At 39.0% G+C, this 13,004-nt stretch overlaps 1 non-coding gene and 1 pseudogene across 1 annotated transcript; one reads left to right on the plus strand and one right to left on the minus strand.

Annotated features, from left to right (window-relative positions):
- Window positions 1–1,363: 1,363 nt before the first annotated feature.
- Window positions 1,364–13,004, minus strand: part of LOC114417490 — a 36,445-nt pseudogene continuing 24,804 nt past the window's right edge.
- LOC114417604 lies at window positions 4,815–4,921 on the plus strand. The gene has a single exon (XR_003667863.1). It is a non-coding gene; the product is annotated as a small nucleolar RNA R71 (small nucleolar RNA).

Genomic DNA, 13,004 nt, shown 5'->3' on the forward strand with positions numbered 1-13,004 from the left:
AAGGAAAAACATTAGTAACAACAAAAGGACCAATCCACTTAGACCTCAACTTACCACTCATGAGTCCAAGCCTAGAATTATACAATAACACTTTTTGCCCAACCACGAAGTCTTTTTTAACTATCATACTATCATGGAACTTCTTGGTCTTTTCTTTGTAGAACTTGGCATTCTCGTAGGCTTCTAGGCGGATTTCATCTAACTCACTCAGTTGCAACTTCCTTTCCTCGCCAGCTTGATCCATAGAGAAGTTGCAAGTCTTCACTGCCCAGTATGCTTTGTGCTCAATTTCCACTGGAAGATGACATGCCTTTCCAAAGACAACCCGATAAGGAGACATTCCTATGGGTGCTTTGTAGGCAGTCCGATGTGCCCAGAGAGCATCATCAAGCCTGGTACTCCAATCTTTCCTGCTTGGCTGCACAATCTTCTCTAGAATTCTCTTGATTTCCCTGTTAGAAATTTCTGCCTGTCCATTAGTCTGGGGGTGGTATGGTGTGGATACCCTGTGTACCACCCCGTACTTTTTAAGCAGGGCATGCATTGTCCTGTTGCAAAAATGGGTTCCTTGATCACTAACAATTGCTTTAGGTACTCCAAACCTGCAAAACAGATTAGACCTGACAAAGTCTGCGACAACTTTAGCATCATTAGTTCTAGTGGGCTTGGCTTCCACCCATTTTGAAACATAGTTAACTGCAAGGAGAATGTAAACATAACCAAAAGAGACAGGAAAAGGACCCATGAAATCTATACCCCAGACATCAAACACCTCACAGAATAGCATAGGTTGCTGAGGCATTTGTTGTCGCCATGTAAGTGTATTTCCTGCTCTCTGACACTGCTCACAAGTGTTGCAGATCTTCCACGCATCTTTAAAGATGGTGGGCCAATAAAAACCACAATCAAGCACTTTGCGAGCTGTCCTTTGAACACCCAGATGACCTCCCGGTGCGGAAGAATGACAGAACTGCAGGACTGAGTCAGTCTCATGATCTGGAATGCACCGTCTAATGACCTGATCACTGCACAATTTCCACAAGTAGGGGTCATCCCAAATAAAATGCTTAGCATCACTTTTAATTTTATCTTTTTGGGCTTTAGATGCTAAGGGAGGAAAAAAAGAAGCAACTAAATAATTGACAATATTAGCAAACCAGGGAGTAGAAAGAGAGTCAGAAATACTATACAGTATATACAAATGATCATCCGAGAAATCATCTCGAATAGGTGAATCTGCATCAGATACACGTTCGATCCGACTCAAATGATCAGCAACTAGATTTTGTGCTCCGCTCCTATCACGGATTTCCAAGTCAAACTCTTGGAGCCAGAGCATCCATCGGATCAACCTAGGCTTAGAATCAGCCTTCTTCAACAAGTACTTTAGAGCTGTATGGTCAGTATAAACAATAATGCGAGTACCAAGCAAATAAGATCGAAATTTTTCAAGAGCAAAAACTATGGCTAGAAGCTCTTTCTCAGTAGTAGTATAATTTGCTTGGGCAGCATCTAAAGTCCTAGAAGCATAATATATCACCCTGGGCAATTTATCAATTTTCTGAGCAAGGACAGCCCCCAATGCATAATTTGATGCATCACACATAAGCTCAAAAGGGGCTGTCCAGTCGGGTGCCTGGATGATGGGGGTGGTAGTCAGCGCTCTTTTGAGGCAATCAAAAGCCTCTTTGCATCTGTCATTAAAGTCAAACTCCACCTCCTTTTGCAACAAGTTGGACAATGGAAGGGCTACTTTGCTAAAATCCCTTATAAAGCGCCTGTAGAATCCTGCATGACCAAGAAAAGATCGCACCTCTCGCACACAAGAGGGGTAAGGCAATTGTGAAATAACAGAAATTTTTGCAGGATCTACTTCAATACCCTTATTGGAAATAATGTGGCCTAAAACTATACCTTGCTCAACCATAAAATGACATTTTTCAAAATTTAAAACAAGGTTAGTTTCAATGCATCTATTCAAAACTTTTTCCAAACTATTCAAACAACCATCAAAAGAGGATCCATATACAGTGAAATCATCCATAAACACCTCTATGCAATTTTCTAAAAAATCACTGAAAATACTAATCATGCACCGCTGGAAGGTACCAGGGGCATTGCACAGGCCGAAAGGCATCCTCCTATAAGCAAAAGTGCCGAAGGGGCAGGTGAATGTGGTCTTTTCCTGATCCTCAGGAGCAATAGTAATTTGCATATAACCAGAAAAACCATCAAGGAAACAGTAGTGGGATTTACCTGCCAGGCGTTCAAGCATCTGGTCAATGAATGGCAGGGGAAAATGGTCCTTTTTGGTAACCTGGTTCAGCCTCCTATAGTCAATGCAGACTCTCCAACTGTTCTGCACCCGAGTAGGAATCAGCTCCTTCTCATTTCTGATCACTGTGAGGCCAGTCTTCTTCGGGACTACCTGGACGGGACTCACCCATTGGCTATCGGAGATAGGATAAATGATTCCAGCTTGCAAAAGCTTGGTTATCTCCTTCTTCACTACATCAAGAATCATCGGGTTGAGTCTTCTCTGTGGTTGTCTTACTGGTTTAGCTCCATCCTCTAAATTTATTCGATGCATACATGTGGATGGGCTAATACCAGGAATGTCCGCCAGGGTCCAGCCTATAGCCTTCTTATGCTTCTTGAGAACTGACAACAACTTCTCCTCTTGCTCATCAGCAAGGGAGGCAGATATAATCACTGGAAAACTCTTGCTATCATCCAAGTAAGCGTATTTTAAATTTGATGGCAGAGGCTTCAATTATGGTGTGGTCGGCTGGACAGTGGTAGAAAGGGATGGTTTCTCAGCCTTTACCTCATAAAGAAAGTCAGAGGTATGTGTACTTCCTGAAACATGGTTAGTCCTATCTGACTCTATAAAATCAATCTGAAGAGGTAAAACACCACCACCAGGCATGCAATCAATATCACTCTCAGATTCACTCTCAGCATCAAATTCAGACATATGATCAAGTACAATTTCAGACTCAATGCATGAAGAGTGAGAGGCATGCAGATTAGAATAAAGATCAGTCATGTATTCATCAACAACATGGTCAATTATTTTAGCACGAAATACAGAAAGATCTTCAGATGGGTATTTCATAGCATCCAGAATATTAAAATGAACAGTTATATCACCAAACTCCATGGACAGTGTGCCTGCATAAACATCTATCTTAGTTCTAACAGTTTTCATAAAGGGTCTGCCTAGAATGATGGGAACTGATCCTTGAGATAATCCATCTTCCATATTCAAAATATAAAAATCAACAGGGAAAATCAGTTCACCAACTCTAACTAAGACATCTTCTATGAAACCAACAGGGTAGGCAACACTTCTATTAGCTAAATGAATTACCACATCAGTTGACTGCAAGGGGCCTAGAGATAGAGAATTAAAAATAGACAGAGGCATAACACTAACAGAAGCTCCTAAATCTAGCATGGCATTGTCAAACTTACTATTCCCTATGATACAAGGTATGCTGAATGTACCTGGATCTTTGCATTTTTCAGGAATTTGAGGAACAGATTTACCAATCAATGCGGAGACATTTCTGCCCATGCTAATCCGTTCACTTCCTTTAAGCTTCCGCTTATTAGTGCACAACTCCTTCAAGAATTTGGCATATCTTGGAATTTGCTTTATTGCATCCAACAGAGGTATGTTTACCTCTACCTTTCTAAACGTTTCCAAGATCTCTTTCTCTGCCTCTTCCATTTTTTTGTTGGAAACTGCTCTTGGAGGGAATGGAAGAGGGGGAATGTGCTGCTTCTGCAAATCAGAATTACCTGTGGAAGAAGATTCACCTGCACAAAAATTGTTAGGTAAATTTTTGTCATCACCTTTTTCTGGAATAGTGTGAAGTTTGGCAGGTTCATTTACAGATGAGGAAGGTGCTACGGGTTGAGGTCCTTGACATTGCTTTCCCGACCTCAATGAAATGGCACTGACATTTTTGGGATTTTGGACAGCTTGAGAAGGCAGCTTGTCAGAATTCTGGGACTGTTGTTGATTCAATTGGGTAGCCAATTGTCCCATCTGATTGGTTAAGCTCTGAATGGAGGCTCTGGTCTCTTGCTGAAACTGCATGTTCTGCATAGTCATTTGCCTCACAAGTTCTTCGAGGGAAGGTTGTGGAGGGGCCTCAACTGTTGGTTGTTTCTGGGGTTGTTGCTGTTGCTGGATTGGTGGAGGAATGTATGGTCTGCTTGGGCCAGCAGCATTTTGGAAGGAAGGAGCAGGCTGCTGTTGTTGTTGCTGAGGGCTGGACCATCTGAGGTTAGGGTGATTCCTCCATCCAGGATTGTATCTGTTGCTGGAGAGGTCATAATTGCTCTGCTGCGGTTGATTTTGCTGCTGAGGTTGAGGAGGTCTATTGTAAATATTTGCAGCATAAGCTTTAGGTTGCTCAATTGCTCCAGGTTGCTGCATGGAAGGGCAAAGGTCTGTATGGTGGTCAGCAGAGGAGCACAAACCACAAACCCTTGCGACAGGTACAGATTTCTGATTCAAGGCCAGCTGGGTTACCAAGATAACCAATGCATCCAGTTTGCCTTCAAGCTTCTTAGTTTCAGATGATGCAGATGGGTTTGTAGCTACCTCATGCACTCCTCTAATGACTATGGCATCATTTCTGGCGCTAAACTGCTGGGAGTTAGAGGCCATCTTCTCAATTAAATTTCTGGCTTCAGCAGGAGTCATGTCTCCAAGGGCTCCACCACTGGCAGCATCTATCATACTTCTCTCCATATTATTGAGTCCTTCATAAAAATATTGGAGAAGAAGCTGTTCTGAAATCTGATGGTGGGGGCAACTGGCACATAGTTTCTTAAATCTCTCCAAGTACTCATACAGGCTCTCTCCACTGAGTTGTCTAATACCTGAGATATCCTTCCTGATGGTTGTGGTCCTGGAAGCAGGGAAAAATTTCTCTAAGAATACTCTCTTAAGGTCATCCCAGCTCGTGATGGACCTTGGAGCAAGGTAATACAACCAGTCCTTTGCCACTCCCTCTAATGAATGAGGAAAAGCCTTCAGAAATATGTGATCCTCTTGGACATCTAGGGGTTTCATGGTGGAGCAGACAATGTGAAATTCTTTCAAATGTTTGTGCGGGTCTTCACCTGCAAGGCCATGAAACTTTGGAAGCAAATGAATCAGTCCAGTTTTAAGAACATATGGGACATCCTCATCAAGGTATTGGATGCACAAGCTTTCGTAGGTGAAATCAGGTGCAGCCATTTCCCTTAGAGTCCTCTCACGGGGTGGAGGTTGTGCCATGTTCTCCGAATGTGCAAAATTAGAATGCTCAGAATCAGAATGCTCAAAATTATAATGCTCAAGATCAGGATGTTCAAAATCACCAATAACAGAATGCACAGCTTCACCAGTAATGGAATGCTCAGAATGATCAAAAGGTATAAAATGATGCCTAACTAATCTATGAAATGTCCTATCTATCTCAGGATCAAAGGGTTGTAAGTCAGATGGATTGCCTCTAGTCATACACTACATTCAGCATGCACACAACTAGTTGCCTTATCATGTAAATAAAGGTGTAGGTTTGAACTACAGCTACCCTCAAATGATATCCAAATGACTTGAAATTTTGTGAGAAACCTTATAAAATGATGAGAAGATAGCACAAAAAATTTCAGACAAAAATTCAAAGTCTAACTATGAAAGCTAAAAATGGTAAGTTAAGAAAAATAAGTGAATAAAACTTGAAAAATAAAAAACTTTTGACAGAATCGCTTTTTTTGGACGATGGAGACCTCAGCCGGCCATAGGCCGGCTACCATGGCATAGGAAATTTTTTTCTACCCCAAATGCATATATAATAATTGCGATTCTGATAACCGGAGCAAAAGTTATGGCCGTTTGAAGTTTTGACAAACACAAAATTTGCTACTTTTTTGGAACTTTCATATCTGACCAAACTAAAGGCTCTAGCTATTTTTCCCACAAAATATGGATTAAAAGAAGTTACCACAAAAAAATTCAGCCAAAAATAACAACCCTAGCTACTAAAACAAAAAATCTCAAATAATTCAGCATGGGTGGTCGCTAAAATCCGTCTCTAATTGATTTCTACTACTACTCTGTTTTTGCCGCAAGCACACTCTTCACAGCAAAACACCCAAGACTGAAATAGGGGAAACGCTTAAAGGGAAAACTGAAACAGAACACACATTAAACAAAATACCAGGACACTAAACAACATTAACACACATACTAACACAATACTAACAATTAAACATAAAACACGAAAGGATTAAACACACAACACTAGCTAGCTATTATGAACCTTTGGACACTGCTCCCCGACAACGGCGTCAAATTTGATCGAGGCCGTACCCGAATCAAATAAACATGAAAATGCAGTAACTAGGAAGTGATCCTAGGTCGTTTCCCAGCGAGCAGTGACAAACCAAATGTTCATAATATACTTACAGTAACAGTAACGATTGGGGGGGGGGGGTTTGGTTGTTTGGTAATTAAAGAGCAGAACAAGTAAACTGGAATACGAAACTACTAATATTAAAAACGGGTTGTTTCCTCTGATTCAGAAGCCATTCTCTTATCCTGGGTTATGGAAAATTCGTCCCTAACAGTCAACCACTTAATCCAACCCTGTTTCAATTTACTAAGCGAAAATCAACTTAGGGTTTTCAATACGTGATTAGGCACCACATACACCAGTTAGCCCTTCGTCCATTAAGCATGAACGCAAGTTAGGCTCAGAGGCAATTAATCGAACACGAAGCATGCACTGATTCATGAAATTGGGATAACTGGTGAAGGGAAAACTGCCAGGAACCCACATTACAAGCGAAACCTCAAAGAGAGTTGGGCTTCGTCATCAAAAGGAAACAACACCAGAAAATCTAACCTTCCATGGATTCAAACAGAAAACGCAAATGAAACATGAAACAGAAACATAAATGAACAGAAACGTAAATGAACAGAAACGTAAATGAAAGTAGAAGAAGAAGCACGAATGAACTCGTAATTAGAAGCAGAAAACGGAAATTTGCATTAAGAACGAAAATTGTAACAAGGGAACAGAAAAACGTGAAAACCTAAAACCAAAGCTCTGAATAATGAAAATAGCAGAATAGAATGCCTTGCACGAATCCCAAGGCAGCTATTTAAAAAGAGTCACTCAAAGTCACTGGGCCCTATTACAATACTCTGGCCCAAAACGAAATAAACACTGAACAACATAAAATAAAATTGCGAAATTTCCTAATTAGAAATTAACTAAGGTAAGCGCTGCTTTATTTGCCCTCTTCAAGTCCACAACTAAAATCCGGATCAAGCCCAATGTTTCATTAATTCCTGAAATTAGATTAAAAACATCAAATTAGCTAAATGAGCCCAAATAATAAAACTGCCTAATTAATTGACAATTAAGACCAATCAATAATTAAAATGGTGCAAAAAGGGTTTAGAAAATAGAAGAAAATGATGGCACATCACAAGCCCAATCCAATTAAATTTTAGAGGGGGAGGTGAGCATTTGCTTGCTACACCCCATTGCCACATCATATAGTCACACTTTGTGCATGTCCTTCATGCTTTACATGCCTCATGACACCTAAGCACACTTAGTGGAGAATCTTGGACTTGATCTTGGATTAGTGGGCTGAACCATAAATTAGTGAAATTTTGGCTCCACAATTTGGCTCCACAAATTCAAGTGAAATTTGAATATTTCCCTCCAATTTTGTGTGACACTTAGGCTATAAATAGAGGCCATGTGTGTGCATTTTTTCAACTTTGATCATTTGAAAATTAAACTTCAGATTTCAGAGCTCTTTTAGAGCACAAATTTTGTGCTCTTCTCTTCCTCTCCCTTCATTCATCTCCTTCTTCTTCCAAGCTCTTATCCATGGCCTCCTATGGTGGTGAGCTTCTTCTAGACTCATCTTCTCCTTGAAGTGGCGTCTCCTCTCTCTCTTCCTTCTCCATTCCACTGCCATTCATCTTCCAAGAAGCAAAGGAATCCATTGATGAAGAAGATCCTAGGCCTACAAGCTCCAATGGAGCTTACATCATGTGGTATCAAGAGCATCTTCATCTAGGTGATGTTCTTTTGCTTCCTCTATCTGTTTGTTCGGTGAATTCTCTTTAATTCCTTGTTCTTCATCTTATTCTACATGTATATCCTCCATTGTCTTGTGGTTTGGTGCTGTTTAGAGTAGATTCAAAAAAAAAAAAAATTGATTAAATCTTAGATCTACACTTGTTCTTGCATTTCTATGGTTCAAATTTTGTAGATCTACTCTTGAATCATGTTTTTGTGTTGATTTTAGGTTCTATCATTTTTCATTCATAATATTCTTGTGCTGAACCTTAGATCTAAATTTTCTTCCAAAATATTGATTAGAAAAAAAACACAAAAATCTAAGTGTAAATCACTTAATCCATGTTGTCTTAGAGTCATGCTTAGTCATAATAATTGTCACATTATGTTCTAAGTTTGTGTTGAATTTTTATTTTGTTGATTGAATTCTAGATAAATTTGTTCATGTATTCTTGTCATTCTTAGCCTATCTTTTGAATTTTGAGTCTAATTCATGCATGTTATTTAGTTCATAACATGTTCTAAATAATTTCCTAGAAGTAATCTTGTTGTTGAACTTTTTTTTGTTTTCTAAGTTTCCTACATGATGCCTATGATGAAGTTGAGTTGTGGTGCTGAGTTGTGGCTGGATTTGTGAATCAAAATAAGTCTTAAGCTCTCTTGAATTTTGTTATTCAAGATAATTGAGCATAAGCAAACACAAATTGTAACTATCCAAGCCTTAAGCAACATAAACACTACTCTTGATTTCTAGGTTGGAATCGCTGGTGCTGGCAGCTTGAACATACAAACTTGTATAAATTACTGGGAATTGGTCACTACTTGTTTTGACCTGAAATTTTTAATAAATTTTATATACATCTTCACCAAAATTATGAAAAAAGAACCAAGCAATTTGGATTAAAGGAAAAAAATAAGAAAAATCACACAAGTTGGAAGAAAAATCAGTGTCCAGGAAAAAAAAAAGTGAAAGGGAAGTGTGCTTGTTGTTTTGGCTCAAATTTTGTTCTATAATTGGTGCCTATTTTATATCAATCCTAGTTCTGAAATTTCAATTTAAAATTACTGTGAATACAAGTTCCAAAACTCGAGGTTTCTTGAGTCTTTTTTTTAGTTTTTTTTTACTCTACTCTAGAGCCATTCTAAGATTCTCTTTGAGTCCTAGCTTGCTTTTATGTGCTTTTCTTTGCTTTAATTGTTGAATAATCCTTGAAAATTTGTCTCGTTAAAACTCTATTGGTTTAGCTTTCATTTCATTTCTTTTGGTCTTTGGTTATTGCTTGTCTCTTTGTTTCCTTGTTTGTGAGTTGCCATATAGGGAATTGGAAAGGAGGATTGGTGCCATCCCTTGAAGAATTTGAGTCAAGAATCAAGGGGCCAACCACCTTAAGAGCTATTGGACTAAGAAGCACTCCAAATTGAGTGAATCACCAAAGAGAGAACAACCACCAAAATTGAGGACCTTTTTGTAATTTTTTTAATTTTGAATTTACTTACCTTCATTGCTTTCAAATTTTGTAACAAAAAGGTCTTTCATTGGAAGTAAGTTGGGAGCCTCTAATAGGTCACCCTACTTCAATTTGTGTGTAATAATTTTATGAAATTTTTCCTTAGGATAGTGAGTGTTTTGTTGGGAATCTTAAATGAGGTCATCCAAACACTCTTAGGATCCGCCTAGTTTACATTTCTTTCACTTTAATTTCTTGCTTACTTTCATAGTTTATTTTCTTTACTAGCCACACCTAGTTTATCTTGTTATTGCATAGTAATTTCTTCTTTCTTATCACGCTTATCTTGAGTTCTTTTGGAACCTTAGCTTTTACCTTTTTTACAAACCCCCAACAAGAAAGAACCACAACTTAGGAACCAACATGAGTCATCATTCATCTAGTGTTAATGCCGAGGGTACTAGTCATAAGGACCCTCTATCTAGAATCTTAGATGAGTTGAGTTCCCTCAAGTTATGGAAAGAAAAACTAGAAAGAAAAGGAAAAGGAAAAGAGAGGGTAAAAATAAATCAAGATGAGAGGGAACAAATAAGGGAAGAAGAAAGAAGGAAAATACTAAAAGAGTTAAGAAAAGGAAAGCATGCCTCCTATAGTAGTCATAACTCTTGCAAGAGCCTAAGTGATGAACTTCGTGACTATTATGAAGGAAGGCATAGGTCACATCTTAGACCTCACTCCAATAGGAGAGAAAAGGAAAAAAAGCCTCAAGAGGCTAACATTAACCTGCCATACTTCCATGGGAAGGACAATGTAGAGGCTAACTTAGATTGGGAAATAAAGGTAGAGCAACAACTTAAAAGAAAGTCTACTTCAAAATCTTATGGCTCTCACTCTTATCCAAAGAAAGACCAAGGTCAAGGCATCTTAGGGGTGACACCTTCTAAGCCCAAAGATGATAAGGGGAAGACAATAAAAAAGTAACCCCTTAAGGCTAGTATGCAAGAAAAGACTAGCTCCATGAAGTGCTTTAAATGTCTTGGAAGAGGACACATTACTTCTCAATGCCCCACCAAGAAAACCATGATTATGATGGGCCAAGATATTTATAGTAGCCAAGATGAGGCTACTAGTTCACCTTCCTCTAGTGAAAGTGAAGAAGCAAAAGGGGAATCTAGTAAAGAGATCTACCCCCAAGAAGAAGGACAACCTTTAATGGTTAAGGAGAAGTGTAAGGAGGTAAGTGTCTCCTCCAAGAGGTTAGCTAAGAAGGAAAGACATTTTGAAATAAAGACAAATATTAAAGAAATTTCCCCTCTTAGACAACCTCCACATTTTCTCCTTTGGAAAAAGACACTTGTTAGCATTGCCACACCTCTTAGACTTGAGTTTATTCCTCAAGTAAAGGAGTTGTTGGATGAGGGTTGGGTTCGCAAGAGCTTAAATCCTTGTGCTTTTTTGGTGCCCAAAATAGGTATTATTAGGCACCAAATCCCTAAAATAGGTGGTATGATGAATGCTTTGAATGGTGTAACCCTCTTTTATAAAATCACTCGTGCACCCAACATCTTCATGACTTGTGTACATAGGGACTCATTAGGTAGGTTTGTTCTTATTTTTTGTTTCAATACAAACTTATGTACTCGTATGGGACACCTTAGGTTTGTCATACTTTTTGGTAGGAATAATCAACATGAAAATACAGAAAAAGGTATGTTTTATTGCATTACTTTCTTAATTTTTTAAATAGTGATCAAGGGGTTCCCATGAACTCTAAGAGAATAAAGGTCATTCCTGAGTGGTCTACTCCACCAAGTATAAGGAAAATTTGGGGCTTCCATGACTTAACAAACTTTTACAAAAGGTTTGTCCCATATTTTTCTATACTTGTAGCACCACTCATTGAGTTGGTGAGGAACCATGTCCCTTCATGGGAAGATGCCCAGGAAATGGGTTTTCAGACCTTACCTTACTTCAACATACCAAACACCACTAATACATATGTTTTTGTTCTTTTTACAGGTGTTGACGAAAAAAGCCCAGAGTTTTAAAAACCTCAGGATTTGAGGTCAAATCCTTTTCAAGGGGGAGGGAATGATGCAATCCTACCCCATAAGGGCATTGGATAGAAGACCCCAAGAAAATTGGGCCAGAGATGCAAGAGAAGGCCTTAGGGTTCTCATGAGTCTTAGGGTAGATTTTGGGCCCATGGGCTAAGTATGAGCCCGCTTATCTTTGTACATATTAGATTAATGTTTCATTATTTTTGGGCCTTGTATTTAGGGCTCCATAATATAGGTAAGGTACCCTAAAAATGTAGGATTTTTGCAGCCCTTGTATTTTAGGGCACCTAGACTAGTTTTTGTATTAAGGGTAGTTTTGTAATTTCACATGCATTGAGTGAATATTTGATGTGTGTGGTTGGAAATAAATTTAATAGAATTGGGACAAGCCCAATCCAATTAAATTTTTGAAGGGGAGGTGAGCATTTGCTTGCTACACCCTATTGCCACATCATATAGTCACACTTTGTGCATGTCTTTCATGCTTTACATGCCTCATGACACCTAAGCAAACTTAGTGGAGAATCTTGGACTTGATCTTGGATTAGTGGACTGAACCATAGCTAAAATTCACTAATCATAATTAGTGAAATTTTGGCTCCACAAATTCAATTTCAAATTCAAGTGAAATTTGAATTGAAATTCAAATTTCCCTCCAATTTTGTGTGACACTTAGGCTATAAATAGAGGCCATGTGTGTGCATTTTTTCAACTTTGATCATTTGAAAATTAAACTTCAGATTTCAGAGCTCTTTTAGAGCACAAAATTTTGTGCTCTTCTCTTCCTCTCCCTTCATTCATCTCCTTCTTCCTCCAAGCTCTTATCCATGGCTTCCTATGGTGGTGAGCTTCTTCTAGACTCATCTTCTCCTTGAAGTGGCGTCTCCTCTCTCTCTTTGTTCTCCATTCCGCTTCCATTCATCTTCCAAGAAGCAAAGGAATCCATTGATGAAGAAGATCCTAGGCCTACAAGCTCTAATGGAGCTTACATCAAGCCTGGTGCTCCAATCCTTTCTGTTCGGCTGCACAATCTTCTCCAAGATCCTTTTTATCTCCCTATTTGAAATCTCAGCCGGCCCATTAGTTTGGGGGTGGTAAGGTGTGGAAATTCTGTGCACGAACCCATACTTTTTGAGCAAGGCATACATGGATCTGTTACAAAAATGGGTGCCTTGATCACTAACGATGGCTCTAGGGACTCCAAACCTACAAAATCCACAACAACCTTAGCATTATTAGTTCTAGTGGCTTTGGCTTCCACCCATTTTGAAACATAATCAACAGCAAGGAGAATATAAACAAAACTAAAAGAGACAGGGAAAGGCCCCATAAAGTCTATACCCCAGACATCAAATACCTCACAAAACAACATGGGTTGTTAAGGCATT

This window comes from Glycine soja, chromosome 6 (assembly GCF_004193775.1).
Source record: "Glycine soja cultivar W05 chromosome 6, ASM419377v2, whole genome shotgun sequence".
Lineage (NCBI taxonomy): Eukaryota > Viridiplantae > Streptophyta > Magnoliopsida > Fabales > Fabaceae > Glycine > Glycine soja.